General features: G+C 38.1%; 1 protein-coding gene across 5 annotated transcripts in view; it reads right to left on the reverse strand.

Moving 5' to 3' along the window:
* slc2a9l2 (solute carrier family 2 member 9, like 2) overlaps positions 1 to 17412 on the reverse strand; it is a 321644-nt gene that overhangs the window by 12208 nt on the left and 292024 nt on the right. The window lies entirely within an intron of this gene.

Raw genomic sequence — 17412 nt, forward strand, 5'->3', positions numbered from 1 at the left:
CAAACACACACACAAACAGGAGGGGAATCTAAACTGAAGACAACTGAAGACAACTGAAGACTTCTGCCTCAGAAATAAACAGGCTGTTTTTCTGTCTTTAACAGGGAATTTAGCAAATAAGAAAAAAAATGCATTATTAAACAGTTATATGCAAAATTAAAAAACAGAAAACTATTGATATAACTACATAGTTATAAATAATATTTAAATAGTATTACATATTTTATTTAGTTTATTTAGTTATTTTAAAAATCATTCACTTGCCAAGTCATAATTGTACACAATGGTCCTGATAGGAACTGGTTATCTGAAGTGTTTAAAAGCTTCCTTACAGTAAGGTATTACATGAAATAGTTACAAATATATTGTCAGGTGCCTTAGACGTTTTAGGATAGTTTGGAGATGATGGCCTAAAACATTCCTAAGATCAATTTGTGGTGGAGAGACCTGTATAGGCCACTGTTAGACAACACAGTCCCCAAAGACAAAGTGATATTTCCTAAGGCCCAATCCCATTTCACCTCTTGCCCCTACCACTTAGCCCTTAGCCCTCTGTTTTGCGCATTCACATCTAGGGTTAGGGTGTCCCAATTTTTGTTGAGATAGAGAGGTAGGAGGAAGTGTTAGGGCTATATGGCTCTCCAAACAGAGGTTTTTCAGAGGCTCACTCCAAACTGAGTGTTATGAAATAAAACCGAAAAACCGGCAAGATGGCTGTGTGAGCATGCAAAGAAACCCACAAATGTAAGTATTTTCTCCATTAAAAAATGACGATTGTATTGTCTTAGTGGAATGTCATTTAAATGTATTATGGTTGTTTTCTTTCAGTAGCCTGTAAATGAAGCAAGGTTTATTTATACATTTATTATTATTATCATTTTTTTTTTTGAGGGTTGTCCCATTTCATAGGGCAAGATTTTAACCACTACCCTTTGTACCTCCATTCCAAAGAGTTAAGGTGACACTTGAAAACAAGTAGTAGGGGTAAAAAAAAAGAAATGGGCTTGGGCCTAATTTACCACTTTTGTAGCTTTATTAACAATACATCAAAACTCAGAAGACACATGTAGGTTCACTGGTGGTTTTGGATAGTAAAGAAAATGGCTATATGTATTGTAGGCATTGTGACCCCTGGTTCTGATCTCCAAAGAAATCCAAGTGAGCATGTTTCTCTGCAATGAACCATTAAACATCAAACCACTTGGTTCACATCATAAGCATGGTTTGCCACTGTATATCTGTCATAAAGAGTTTTTACTTTCAGCAGGAGGACAGGAGAAATGTGGAAGCAGTTAATACATATCGAAGGCTTTCTTTTGCTTTCTCAAGACAAAACCTATCATGATCATGAAGTTTTCTTCATTGCATTAAGTTCCTTTGTGAACTTCTAAATGAAAACGTCTACTCCTAACTGCCACTGTTTATCTGTTGTAGAAGGTATTAACCCACATTTCTTTGTGAGAATGTGTCAGCGATGTTTAATTTTGTAGTAATTTTTAGGCTGTTCTCCTCTGATATATTTTATTAGCTATCCTAATTAAGCTGCTCACCCCTTCTCAGTGCTGCTTCCACTTTTAACTACTGTGCCTTCGTCCTCGGGCTGATTCTCTTTATAACTTCATCATTTTGGACATTCTAGCCTCTTCTGGCAGCTTTGTTTTTTTTTACTTTTCAGGCACTATGACAGGCACACCCGCACTTCCACCACCCAACTGTATCCTTTTTAGCAGTTTGAAGGACTATTGAAGAAACTGCTCACTCTTTTGCGGCTCAATTCTTTTATCAACATGCTTTAGATTTATTCAGTGTACATTTTCTGTGGGCTTTATGAAAAGTCAGCGTCATTACAAAAATTTACATTTTACAGAGGCTTGCTGGTGACATCTCATCTATATTTATATGTGTGGACTTAGTAAGGCATGGGAACAAGATAATTAAGTCATGGCCACAGCTTAGTAAGGCATGGGAATTAAATAATAAAGTCATGGCTACAGCTTAATAAGGTGTGGGGTTGAGAACCTGCTGCATGGCCATGATTTAGCAAGGCATGAGAATGAGATAATTAAGTTATGGACACAGCTTAGTAAGGCATGAGGACGAGATCGTACAGCGTAGCCGTGACTTAGCAAGGCATGGGAATTAAATAATCAGGTCATGGCCACAGCTTAGTGAGGCATGGGGATCCTACCACATCGCCATGACTTAGTAAGGCATGGGAACAAGATAATTAAATTGTGGCCACAACTTAGTAAGTTATGGGAATGAGATCCTATCACATGGCCATAACTTTGTAAGGTGTGGGAATGAGATAATTAAGCCATGACCACAGCTTAATAAAGCATGGGGATGAGACCCTACTACATGGCCATGATTTAACAAGGCATGGGAATGAGATGATTAAGTCATGACCACAGCTTAGTAAGGCACGGGGATAAGATTCTACTGTGTGGCCAAGACTTAGTAAGGCATGGGAACAAGATAATTAAATCATGGCCACAGCTTAGTAAGGCATACAGACGAGATCCTATTGCATGGCCGTGACTTACTAAGATGTAGGAATTAAATAATTATGTCTTGACCACAGCTTAATAAAGCATGATCATGGCCATGACTTTTAATTATCTCATTCCCATGCTTTATTAAGTCATGGCAATGCATTAGGATATCATTCCCACATATTAATATGGCATTGCCACACATTATTTTTATTCATATGGGATGTCACTAGCAAGGCTCCGAAATATTTTTTAAATGTTATCTACTCTATGTGGTCAAATGTACATTGACACCTGAGCATTATACCTATATGAGCTTACTGGACACCCCATTCCAAAATCATGGGCATTAATACAGAGCTGCCTCTTTATTTCTATGTCTATATGTCTGTCTCTTTACAGCTATAATAGCCTATTATAGTATATATATTCTACAAGATTTTGGAGTGTGTCTGTGGGAATTTGTGTCCGTTCAGTCAAAAGAGCATTTGTGAAGTCACTATGAGGTCAGACACTAATATTGGACAAGAAGGCCTGGCTCACAACCAATGTTCCAGTTCCTCCCAAAGGTGTTCAGTGGGTTTAAGGTCAGGGCTCTGTACAAGCCATTGGAGTTCCTCCACACCAAACTTTTCAAACCATGTATTTATGGACCTCTCTTGCTGGAACGGGAAATGGTCTTCCCCAAAATGTTACCACAAAGTTGAAAGCATAAAATTGTCTAAAATCTCTTTGTGCGGTTTAGAATTAATTTGACCCAATACCACTTAGCACAAATAACCCCTGACCATTATACCTTGTTGACCTGTGAAACAGCTTTTTGGTTGACATTAGGTTGTCTACTGAAATTTACAGATAATAAAATTAAATAGGATGTTATGACAACTTGTCTTTTCTTTCCTGATGGAAAAAATGATAGGAAAATAAAACTGATCAGTTCAAAAATTGAATGAGGGTCACTACTTTTTTACTGTGTTGACCTGTTCATGTGCATGTGTCTGATTCTTTGTACCCTAGAGAGAGAGACTTGGGGACACAGCATTATATGCTTGACTGAACCCACCTACTGGGACCTGTGTATGTGTGTCTGTGTTTGTGCGTGTGATGAATCCCCTGCCTATAGCTTTGGTCAGCCAGGTCCGACTAAGGTCACCATTGTAAACAGAAAGTCTGTATTCGCTCTGACAGACAGACTAAAGTTTACAATGACTTTGGTCACAGGCAAGCGACTAGCAACTGCTGCTTTTAAATCTGCCATAAAAAAGTGATGAGGTGAACATGCAGCTTTCTGATTATTTGATGCCAGAAGTAACATGAAACATATTTCGTATTGAGTGTTAGAAAGGAAAGTTTGTAATATTCAGTTCATTAAGAATCAAATTGACACTAGTTGTTAATCAGGACATATTTTCTGATGTTTGCTTTTTTAGTTTTGCAGTATTGATGGAAGTATGTTGGATGTGTTGTGATACATTTCCACCACTCCAAAGATCATTCTTCCAAGTTGGTTACATTTTCAGCTTCTCACAATCCGAGTACTCCCAAACACATTCAATGATGCTGTGGTCTGGACTCCGGGGTGTGCTTTACACCACTCCAGCCATCGCTGGACTCTGTGGTGGTCAGCCCATTGTTTTGAGGACACGAAGAGCTTCTTCGTTTTATTTGCAAATACTTTCTTTGTCTTCTTTTCTCAGTAAGGGCTTCTCAACAGCTTTCATACTCATGGAGTTGAGTTGTCTTCTCACAGTGAAAGGACGAACAGAAACACCTGTGGATTGTTTCAGATCCGAAGCAATTGTGGGGCTTGATTTTCTCAAAGATAAAGCTTTAAGTGCTGTTATCTGATGGGGACAGTTTTGGTGGTCTACCAGATCTTACACTAGTTTTGAAAACTCGTATTTTGTCAATTCTGACTTCCCCCTTCCTGGTGCAAGCATGTTATTTTATACCTCTTCCTAAATATCCTGAAAAACTGATAACTTGTACTTAATGGTCTATATGCTAAGTGAGTTAACAAACTTAAAAAAGTAGCTCTTTAAAGGTTCTTTAGTAATGGCAATAGTTTTGTTTAGAAACATGAGTTCTGTATAGATCCATTTCATGCTTGTATTATTATTTGGATGGTGAAATGGTTCTTCAGACTGGTGGAGAATTAAAATGGGTCTATATTGCACCAAAAAGAATTCCACTACTGCTACAATGTGAAGCTTGTAACAACAGAAGAACCCTTTCTGATTCTATATAGAGCCATCTTCCAAAAGGTTCTGCACAGACCATATTCCACACATTCTCTGTCAGTTTAATAAAAAAAGATCTCATAGTTCTAAGTAGAACCATTGCCTTTACTAAAGAACTACTGAAGAACCATCATTAAGTGTGTGCCACATGCAGGTCTACTTGGTGAGATAGAAGCTTCTTTTACTTTTTCGCTGCATTTGTACTGTCACCCCAGGGCAAAACAAAAGAAGAAAACTTAGGGTGCTGAACTATGAATGTTTAAATCCTACACACTTAAAAACGATGGGATCTCTAATAAAGAAAATTGTTCTACATTGAAAATTGATGAAGAATGTGTTGTAGATGATTCTATACAGCACCAAAAAGGGATCTGCTATGGTTATGATATCAGGCTTGTTCCAATAGAAGAACACTTTTTGGTGCTATATAGAACCCTTTTCAAAAAGGTTCTATATGGAAGCATCTACAGCACACTTTCCATCAATCTGAAGAATGCGTGAAGAACCACCACATTTAATTATATAAGAGGCCGAAAATTCCTCAATTCCTCATTCTGATATCATTTAGATACTGGTTCCATAATTAATCATTGCTACGGTGTTAAAATTGATAACTGAACAATAAGCCTGGTGTTTTGGCAGCTCCAACACAAAACTTGGACACCAAACATGTCTTAATTGATTGACTACATTTAGCATGAAGAGAAAATGGTGCAAATTTGATTTTTTTTTTCTGCCAAACTGTTGTCAGTTTTAGGCTTCAGCCAGACTGGAGAGGGAATAGGACACAGCTGAGCCTCCAAAGCAGAGCTGAGCTTGGAAAAACATCAGAGAGCTGCAAAACCCTTTGGAACAAACACACGGGAGGGGGGATTTGGGCAAACCCAGTAAAACAAATAGTGGAGAACAGCATTACAATAAGATGACATTCTCTCCTGCATGCCAATGTCAAACTTTATTATTATTCCACCTGGGGGACAATTGATGGCAATCAGATACATAAAAGATAGAAAGGCATAAATGCATGGCAGACAATGCACAAGACATCTTTAGAAGAAAATGCCAGCATTTTCATTCTCAACTTTATAGTAGTATGGTAAGTTAGCATTACATTAAATACTAAATACTTAATACAACTAAGCTGATCCTAACACTAATATTGTTTAGTAAAACTAGGCCCTGTGTAGTAGTGAGGATACAGTTTTCACAGGCTCCTCCATGGTCATGTATAACTACCAGAAAACATTAGGGAAATCCAAACTGAGCTATTTTATTTACCTTCTTGCTCCAGCATCTAAAAGCAAAGTTCTTTCATAAAACAAATAATTTGAACTTACACTCTGTGGTGATTACAAACTGTATGCTACAGTTTGCAATTGCAGCAGACACAGATTAGATAGAAAAAATTCAGTGTTCCTTTAACAGACGAGACAGACAAGACTTCAGAGTTAAGACCACTTTAACTAGGGCAATACAAGAACAGTGAGGGTGTGAATCAAGTGTTTTAGTACAAGGGTTACATGGTCATATCCAGCATTCTAAAAGACTGAAGAACAAAAGAGTTTTACAGCTCATTATTCTTTTGATGCAAACTTTAACTCTGCAGCCTGGTGGCAAAAGCTCAAATTCACTCCACAGGAAGTCAGAAAGGTCCATAATGACCTGGGCCTGCCTGCTGAAAAGGCTGGGAAGCTCTGCATAAACTATAAAGCAGCTTCTTTTCTTTCAGTTATCTCTCTCTCACTTTCTTATCAAAGGCCAAACCCCCTACTTCACTGCCAGATATTACACACACACACATATATATAAACTGTACTCACATACTTGTGTGTATTTCTGTCACTGAGGGGTGTTTCCATGGCCATGTCCATGAGTGTATGTAAATGCTGTTATACTCTACATAACTCAAGTGTCATTTACTGGTTTCTAATAAAATCTATAATCTTCAAGAATAAAGACATTCATGTAGACATTCAATGTCCATGTCCATCATTCTAAATGAACCTGGTCCCCATAAAGAGCTAAAGACACGCACACACACGCACACACACACACACACACACACACACACACACACACACACACACACACACACACACACACACACAGAGTAACTACTCTTAAGTAGGTTTTAAGTATGCATGTTATTATGTCTGCATTGCTGCTCTAATTCAGTTCATCAGTGCTCATCTGACAAGTATCAATATTAGAGATTCATACAATACCAAATACTGTGCACAAGCAGTCAAAAGTGTGGACAAAACTAACTGAATATATATTTTTCGTAATCTTATGAACACTTTGATTCAAAAGAATATGAAAAATGGGAGTTTTTCTAACACTGATGAGTGCAATATGTTGTCCCACAAGGCTCTATTTTAGGGCCCTCTCTGTTCTCCCTTTATTTACAGCCGATTAACAATGATTAACAAAATAAACATTTCAAACATAATTCACGTGAACACAGTTTGCAGTTTTTATCACTAATGTCTAATGAGAGGAAGCATGAACTCTCACTTTTATGCCACTAAGTTATGTCGTGTTTCTATTTCTTTGATTTATACATAGTTCTCATAGCATTTTAAGGTTATAATGCCAAGAGTGTATAAGGCACTTCAAGGCAAAGGGGAGCAACTTTATGGAATCTAAAGCACAAAACTAGTACTATATATCAGCCCACATTTTTTTTAACGATTGAATGAATAAACGAGAGAATTTCTTACACTCTGTGTTCTGAAACACCTTGAATCTGATCCAAAAAGCATCTTTATATAATTGGAAATCAAAATAATTTCATGTCACTGAACTGATAAAAGAGTTTTTGGTGTTTGCTTGTGAGAAGCTGCATGGTCCTTTAATCTCGTTTAGACTTTGATAATTCAGTATGAAGGTGAATATAAAACAGTGTAAGAAGAAACTCTTGGCCAGATGAGGTTTCGGATCTGTTTATACCGGCAGGTAATCTGGAAATTGCAATAAAATAATAAATATGTAGTATTTAAAACAATTAAAGATAAGCAGGTACAGAAGCTCATTTTAGCTGTTTTATTTGTAGACTGCTGTTTCAGGCTTCTAAGGTATCTCATTGCCATGTGTGAGTCATTAGACTGAACATTTGTTCTTGCCTCTCTGCCTCTCTGTCCCTCTGTCCGTGTCTAATCTGCAGTGAGCTGCAAAAAGTTGACAAATGACAACTCATTTAGCTGCTCCTGCTGTTGTGTCTACATACACACTCATTTTTGCTTGCAGATGGAGTTAGTAGCTGGTTTATTTATTCAGTTTACATACCTAAGGTCATAGTCTCATGCTTGGCATTAGATGTTTGCTTATTTACTTTTGCCCTGGAGGAGATGTAGAAAGTTTTATCAGGGATGGCAAAGGGGTAGCAGGGAGTTTGGGCAAGTTTGCATGTTCATGCAGCACTAGGGTCTGTTTAGTGTTGTTTATATTCGGAAATATCCAAACAACCTCCTGTAAGCAACAGCAACCAATATGCATGGCTTATCTTTTCTGGTCAGTTGTGTTGAGAAAATAACAGCTTTTAACTACACCGAATGCTATAATAACATAATCCCAAACCAACTGCTGTTTTGAATTTAAATGATGCAAAAGTGCCAAGTGGTTGTAAATGAATAAAATATACTACTTGAACACGATGATTACCAAAACACATACACGTAAAAAAAAAGCAATTGTGTTCATGTAATATATATTTAATTTGTCCATCTTGACAAAATTTAATCCTGAACCATTTTTTTCAGTGCAGTGAACACAACAGTTGATGTCAGACAGATGAGTTGTTAAGAAAACACAACACAGAAAAATGACTAACCTATCAAGCATTCTAGACTAAAGAGTACTGCCACAGCACAGTTTATGGACCATTAATATCTTATCTTTGATGACATTAGACGTGTGCTTTAATATTTGACCTAGCCATTTTAGCTTTTGTATTAAAAGAGCATTTAAGTACCAAATTCACAGATCAAAGACTATATCACAAGCTAACATTTAATACATCTGTTTTTTGCTTTGGAAAAAGATAGAAAATGACATATCTGTCTCTCAGCTTTTTGTCTCATGGCCAGTTTTACACCTGCCCTACCCACATATTTTAATCCAGTCATTCTCTCAACAGAGTGACTTTCTGGTTTGGAAAATACTCCAAATTGCATTTTTTTATCTCCAAAATTGTGTACAAAATCTTTTGTTAAAAAGCTATAAAAACAAAAAAATGAAAGTTATTAAAGTCTTGGCAATTCTAATTTGGCTTTTTTTCTTTATAATGATTTTAAAATATTCAATTAAAGCATGCATGAGCAACATTTTCTGTTATTGATTACAGCCAATGTACATGAGATATCAGTTTGTCAAGAACACAATTTAACCTTAAACTGTACAGATAACATAATTTAAAATGAATAATATTAAAATGAATGAAAAATTCATAATTAATACAGTGATACAATGATCAATGTACTCAAACAAGCAATTAAACATTATACACTACTTTAGAACATTATTGATGCTTGTAATATCAAAAATGAATTGATATTAAGTATTCTGTTAAAACTTGATGAGACATTTATCACAATGACTGGTAAAAACACTGCAACAGGTTTTTGATGACAAATGTGCACTTGGCTTTGTTTCAACAGGTACAGCTATGGCCACATAATAGATATTATTTCGGTATTGCTGATTACTGTTCAACATTCAATTCTTAGAAATTTAATATAAAATCAGTACACATCCACCACTTCATCAACAGCCTATTGCTTAAGTAATCAATATGAGAAGTGGCTTTTCTGGTCTGGACTAATAAGTAGATTTGAACATGAGTCAAACCAATGATTAAATATCACTGTAAAATGAACAGAAAATGCATATAGAAATTTGGTCTTTGAGTGCTGATGCTAGCCACCAACATATTGGACAGGTCATATATGAAGTGAAGCATTGTAGTCTAGCCCAGTGCAGGATATAATTAGCATTTAATGGGCATGTGAGTAAATGCAGCCTAAAGCACAGAAAGACCTTCTTGACCTTCACTGTATTCATAATCAGTAGGTTTTGTTAAACTGAAATGAATCTAATGCTTTAGGCCTTTGAAGCATTCACACCTTAGATAATTACTGAAGGGAAAACACCATCAGCCTTTGGTCTGTAAGATCATGTGAGAAAGCAGGTGCTTAAATTCGGCAAATAGAGCCTTAAGGCATTTTTACACTTGAAATGTTGAATGGGTTGTGGGCTCTTTTTGGGCAGGGGCTCATTATCAGCAGGTTTGATTGCATACAGGACATTTCTTAACCTTATATTTCCTTATCCATCATGCAACTCTATACATCAATAGCACTGTGTGCATAACAAGGGACTTCCCAGTGTCACTCTCATTAAGCAATTCATTTATATTTTTTCACTGAAAAAAGCTCAAATTGTTAACAAACGTTCAGACTGGCTCTAAATAGCACTGTGTTTTTAGGATTAGGACCAGAGTTATGGTGATGTTTAACATGCTCTGTTCTAGAGAAATGTACTGAGTTTGAATTGTTCCCAGTAGTGATGAGATGCAGAAAGCTCTTAAATTAAATATATATGAATATGTTGCATGATGCCTGAGACTTTGTAATGTTGATAGAGTCAAAGAGGCAGGATGCTAGCACAAGTCTTTGTTTTTATTGAAAGCCATGACAAAAGAATCCACCAAGTAACAAAACAATAAGAACAACAGAACACGCAACACAAAAATGAAACAAGGCTAAAGAACAGGAAGAGGACTAGAAAACAAATGAGAGATAGCAAAAAAAAGCCTGAGAGCACATAACATGTGCAGCAACCACTAACGTGTTTGGTTAGTGTAGTGGTTAACACCTCTGCCTTCTATGCTGACTGGGGTTCAATCCCCACCAGGACAAACACCCTAAACTATACCAATAAGAGTCCTTGGGCAAGAATCCTAACACCACCTGTGTAAAATAGTCAAATTGTAAGTCGCTCTGGATAAGAGTGTCAGCCAAATGCTGTAAATGTAAAACCAAGCAAACATAAAGCACACAACCAGGGGTATAAATATAAATAAAACAAACCAGAAACACTTGGGACTAATGAGAGGCTACAGGGGTTATAGAAAGTAAACAAGTGAGACAGATCACGATGTTCTTATACTATATTGCCAGTATAAGTATTCATTCACCCATCCTAATCATTGCTCCAATCACTTCCATGACCACAAGTGTATAGAACCATACACCCAGGCATGCAAACTGCTTCTACAAACATTTGTGAAAGAATGGTTCGCTCTCAGGAGCTCAGTGAATTCCAGCATGGTACCATGATGCCACCTGTGTAACAATTCCAGCCGTGAAATTTCCTCGCTACTATGTATTCCACAGTCAACTGTCAGTGGTATTATAACAAAGTGGAAGCGATTGGTAATGACAGCAACTGATATGATATGTGCACAGAGGTCGCCAACATTCTGCAGAGTCAATCACTACAGACCTCCAAACTTCATCTGGCCTTCAGATTAACTCAAGAACAGCGTAGAGAGCTTCATGGAATGGGTTTCCATGGCCAAGCAGCTGAATCCAAGTCTTACATCGTCAAGTGCAATGCAAAGCGTTAAATGCAGTGGTGTAAAGCGCAATCCAATGGATGAGTCTGGGCTTGGTAGTTGCCAGGAGAACTGTACTTGTCTGACTACATTGTGCCAAGGGTAAGTTTGGTGGAGGGGGGTATTATGGTGTGTGGTTGTTTTTCAGGAGTTGGGCTCAGCCTCTTAGTTCCAGTGAAAGGAACTCTTAAGAGATTTTGGACAATTTCATGCTCCCAACTTTGTGGGAAAAGTTTGGGGATGGCCTCTTCCTGTTCCAACATAACTGCACACCAGTACACAAAGCAAGGTCCATAAAGACATGAATGAGCGAGTTTGGTGTGAAAGAACTTTAGAGCGGAGACTGCGAGCCAGGCCTTCTCGTCCAAGATCTGTGTCTGACCTCACAAATGCACCTCTGGAAGAATGGTCAAAAATTCCCATAAACACACTCCTAAACCTTGTGGAAAGACTTCCCAGAAGAGTTAAAGCTGTTTTAGCTGAAAAGGGTGAACTGGCATCATTTTAAACCCTATGGATTAAGAATGGGATATCACTCAAGTTCATATGTGTATGAAGGCAGACAAGCAAATACTAGAGTACTTTCTATTGAGAGGTGTCCCAAATTCTAACCCCTAAATTTACACTTGTAAAAATGCTTAAAAGTTTTTCTTTTTTTCCAGTGTTGTTTTAAAAAAAACACCTTACAATCCTTCAAAAAATGCTCAAATTTCAAAAGGTCACACTTGTCACACAATGTCAGTCCCGAAACATTGCAGGAGCCTTATTTAAGCCACACCTCTGCGTTTCAGAGCAGAAAGTACTAATGCATCCCTGTCCATCATGGCCTCTAGTGATGCATTAAAAATGACATACCACTATACTACATACTGCATACTGCACTAGTAAATACTGCATGCTACTCTTCACAGTAATGTGCAGTACAATAACCAGTAAACGGCAAATTCGTGTACTGTACTAGAAGGCAAATGCTTGAATACACTGCCAACATCTGGAACTGAGACAATCAGACCCACCTCAAGACCCACCCCATGACCCCCCACTCTCCTATCACTGCTTAGCAACCGTTGCTCCTTCTGAGTTCTTTTCAGGTCAGGTCTTTAGCAGCACATGGACACATTTCTCAAGAATTGTGCCTGCTGAGATTTGAAAGATACCATGACAAGAGTAAAGGAGTTTGTTTTCTACTGTTCTCCAAAGCCACAAATAAACTTTAAATTTGAGCTTTGAAATCTTTGTGATAAATCTGTGCTGTTTCTGTGTTCATAAAATTACCATGATGCATTTTGATATGTACTATATCAGATTGCTTTATGTAAGTAGTGTGCTGAAATATCTGCCTGGCACTCCATACTACTTACTACTTTTGATAATAATCGATACTTGAACAGTATGTAGTGTTTTTTTTTTACAAACAGCCATGGTGAACAGTTAGATCCCACTCTTTTGAAGTAATGTGTTGCAAAAAAACTTTATGATGCTACGTGTGTACAACTGTTTAAAGTTGTGTTTGTCATATACAGGCTTGCATTTTTGAGTAATGATCAAAGTGATCTAAAATTGTCACTACCAAAACAATTGCTAATGAAAGATTTGGTAAAATTTCAGAAGTATTATAATTGTTTTGTTAGTGTTAACATAGGATGTTCAATCAAAACAAGTAGAATTAAGGTAGGTCGTGCATTTCAAAAGGATTTTAATTGTAGTCCAAGTCAGTTGAAAATATTTTCAACTGTAACTTTGAGACATTTCAAAATAGTCCCAAAAGAAAACTCCACGATGAACCACGATTATCATATATTTTTCCAAATTATTATTATACTATTATATATACAATCTCAGAAGACAAGTACATGTTCACTTTTTCAGGCAGCTGTGTTGGTTAAATATTAGCATATGCCCTTTATGGCTCTTTAGCTTTACCTACAGCTAAAAAAGAACTGACACGCACACACACAGCCACCAGGTAGGTCACTAGTAGCGGATATGATCCCCGATGGCTGGAGTGGGCTGAAAGGGCTCGCACTGCTTAAATTCAGAAATTTATGGTAAACAGACCCCCCCCCACACACACACCCACACACCCACCCTCCTGCTGAACTAAATGAGGACAGGCGCTCAGTGCTATTACCTCTCTAAATAAAGGTCGGAAAGGTTACAAGCACATTATGTCCCCACAAATTAAGCAAAATGAGAGTAAACACACACTCACTCACACTGAGAATTAAAAAGAGAGTCACTGAGAGAACACAGAGGTGCAGGTCAACTGGTGGAAGCTTTAGAATGAGAGAGGGGGATAAAGAGAGAGGAGGAGGGAGTGAGACAAAAAGGGTGAAAGAGAAAGTGGGGGACAAATAAAACAGGACGAGAGCGATAGAAGAAAAAGTTGAGCAACAGAAAGAGAAGGTGAGGAGAAAAGCAAGAGAGATAGCAAAAGAGAGGGGGGGAGGAAACGAGCGAGACAGATAGAGAGGGTAAGTGAGATAGAAAGCAAGGGAGAGTGACAGAGAGATGAAGAGAGGAAGAAGGAAAGAAAGAGAAAGTGAGAGAAATTGAAAGATAGAAACCAGGGTGAGAGAGAAAACCAGACAGATGGAGAGACAGGAAGAGAAACTGAGATACAGAGAGAGACAGAGAGAGAAAAGGGGATATAAACAGGAGAAAGAGAAAATGTGTAAGAGAGAAAAGTGAGAGAGAGGGAAAGGGAGAAGGAGATATAGACAGAGATAATATATATGCATGCCTATGGCACTGTTAATAATATGACCTGTGTGTGTGTGTGTGTGTGTGTGTGTGTGTGTGAGTGTATGTGCATGTGTGTGTGTGTGGGTGTATGTGTGTGTGTGTGTGCACGTATGTATTTGTTACTAATTTTAGCCTCAGTCATTCATGCATCATTACAGCAGGGAGGTCAGATGAGAGTGCACTTCTATGGTCAGCAAAAGCCTTTAGCCTTCCTACAGCTGTTCTGCTGCTCTGAATGTATCTGTATTTCACTCTCACACACATCCCCCAGATCCAGGCTAAAGGCCCCCACCTTCTGTTGCTCAGAGTAGTAAAACTGAGGCACATCCAACAGTGCCCCCTCTGCCTGAAACATGCATTACACCACCATAGTAGCTGAGAGAGGGAAATTTCAAGCTCCTTTTAAACCCAAATAAGACCACTCTGTTAACTTCTTTAGCTACTGTATACATTGAGAAATGCTCTAACATGTCTTTGTCAGCTGTTTATCCAACAGCACTATGCATTTCTAAGCATTTTCTTCATTAAGCAAACTGACTCAGCCCTTCAAACGTAAAGAAAATTGAACTATGAGTTAATTCAGTACTACAGTTAGCAGTGTAATGTTGTATGAGTGGCAGTTGCCATCTTTTAATTCATTTAAGTCAATAATTTTCTGCCCAGTGGATGACATAGAAACATTTTGACCTCTCAAGGTAATGCTGAAAACAGAGAAATAAATTTTCTTACTTAGCTATCATGCTTAGCCTAACTGCACTAAGTTACTTGAGTCTACTCAATCATGTTTGTAACTGTAAGTTTGTATGTAGTAGGACTCTACACTGAGTGAGAAGGCCCTGAACTGTACACTACATGGTTAAAAGTATGTGGACATCCCTCCTAATTAGTGAGTTCAGGTGTTTCAGTCACGCTCATTTTTAACATGTGTATAAAATCAATGACATAGCCATGCAACCTCTGCTGGCAGCAGAATGGGTCATACTGCAGAGTTCAGTGACTTTAAATGAGACGCTGTCATAGGATGCCACATTCAACACAACTAACCTTCGTCTCCTGTAAGTGCTATTATTGTGAAATAGAAGCACCTGGGAGCAACAACAGATCAGCAACAAAGTGGTACACCATGTAAACCCTCAAGGAATCCAAGTGCTAAAGTGTGTAGTTAATGAAAATATCCTATCTTCTGTTGTTTTACTCACTACAGAGTTCCAAGCCTCTGGAAGCATCATTAGCACAATAAATGTGTTTTGGAGGCTTCATAAAACAGGTGTCCATGGAGCAGCTATATATAAGCCTATACTTGCACTATGTGCAATGCCAAGCACTGGCTGGACTGGTGTAAACTATGAAGCAGTAGAAATGATGAATCATGCTTGACAATCTGTCAGTCAATTGGACCAATCTGGGTTTTGCAGATGCCAGGAGAAAGTTTCCTACCAGAGTGCATAGTACCAGCAGTAAAGTTTGGTGGAGGAGGGATAATGGTCTTGGGCTTTGGGCTTGGGTTTTTCAGGGATTGCAGCCTGTAGTTCCAGTGAAGGGTAATGTTAATGCAACAGCACACAACAACATTTTAGACAAATATATGGCTTTAAACTTTTTTTTATTCCACAAATGGCACTTTCCTGTTTCAGTATGACTGTAGCCCAGTGCACAAAAAGAGGTCCATAATGATATGGATACATGAGTTTGGTGTGGAGGAACTCCAGTGGCCAGCACAGAACACCTCACTGAACACCTTTGGGATGAACCGCAATTATAAGCCAGGCCAATGCTCTTTTGACTGAATGGGCACAAATTGCCAAAGATAGCCTCCACAAAGCCACAAAGGTGGGTGGTGGTTGGCGGGGGGTGGGGGGGTGCAAACTCCATAATAATACCCATGGTTCTGGAAGTGGATGTCCAACAATCTTATACAGGTGTGATGACCGGGTGCCCACATACTTTCAGGCATACAGTGTACCACTTAGTTTACCTCTTAAATGCAGAACTGAATACCATGTTGCTAGGCTAAACACAGAGACGAATGTTGTTTTTCAGTACCCATTGCGTGTAAATTTTGTGTTGAATGGACCAACAGAAATGACCAAAAAATAATTTTAGAATTTTAAAATTATTTAGAAAAAAAGTCTGGTTCCATTGACTCACATTAAAAGTGGACTAGGTTTTTTCCTTTTCCTGTAAAGTGACCATTTTGGAGGTTATGAGGTTTTGTTCCAACACCAAATACCAAATAGTTGTATTGTGTTGCAGTCCCTATGTGCAGAGTGTGTGCATGTAAAAAGTAAGAGTGTAACTGAGTACTTGTTCATGTAAAATGGACAGAAAAAGCCACCTGGGGAAACACACACACACACACACACACACACACACACACATTTAAAAGGAGGATTACTTACAAGATTTTTTTTCCAATTTATTCAACTGAGCCTTCAAAAAGCACTCCACTGTGCTTAAGACTTTGATGGAGAAAATAAAAACGTAAGTTCCCTTTAAAGTGCATGCGTTTCGCCTTGTTGGCCAATTTCACTTATTTTTTTATTTTATGGATTATAGCACCGCAGAAATACACAGCCGCTAATCTGCTGCTGCAAGGACGTCTGGCTGCATGATAAAAGGAGAGTCTGTGTGGGAATAAGTTGCGCCTGTGGTGTAATACATTAGGATGCTCTGTTTAAAGTGGGTAGAAATGTTTAAGACTGTAGTGTCTGTGTGGTTTAGCTTTCTCAAATAGTTTGGTGGGAGGTTGCCTTCAAAGACATTATCTGTTTAACTCCTTAGGGTCCAGATACAGCAAGCTAACGAGGAAGAACTGGTGGCTAATAGCTGGTAGCCTAGTGGTAGGAGAGGTGATTGTTGGCTCCCAGTTTTCACTGGGTAGTGTTGGTTGTGCCCTTCATCAAAAAACCTATTTTCCCACAGCACCAGGCAGCTGTGCAGAAATGTTAAGATTAAAGAAATCGACAAAAATAGAATCAACCTCTCCATTTACCCCAAATGTAGTTGATCAATGAAGACATGTTTGGTGTCTGAGGTTTGCTTCTGAAATACTACTGGAGCAACAAGGCTAATGCTAACAACTAATGGAAGTTCATTTACACTAGTTCACACTCAAACAGATTTGCTTTTGTGTTTTTTTTAATGGACAATACTGTCAAAATTCAGGTTTCTACCTGAACTATTATTTTTATATTACCACATATATTTGTCTATATTCAAACCTGTATGCAGTGTGCCATACTGTGTGAGAAATAACATAAGCAAGACCATTTAAGATTCCTCAACACCTCAGCATAGTTTGAGAGAAGCATGTGAT

Source organism: Pygocentrus nattereri, chromosome 14 (genome assembly GCF_015220715.1).
Source record: "Pygocentrus nattereri isolate fPygNat1 chromosome 14, fPygNat1.pri, whole genome shotgun sequence".
NCBI lineage: Eukaryota > Metazoa > Chordata > Actinopteri > Characiformes > Serrasalmidae > Pygocentrus > Pygocentrus nattereri.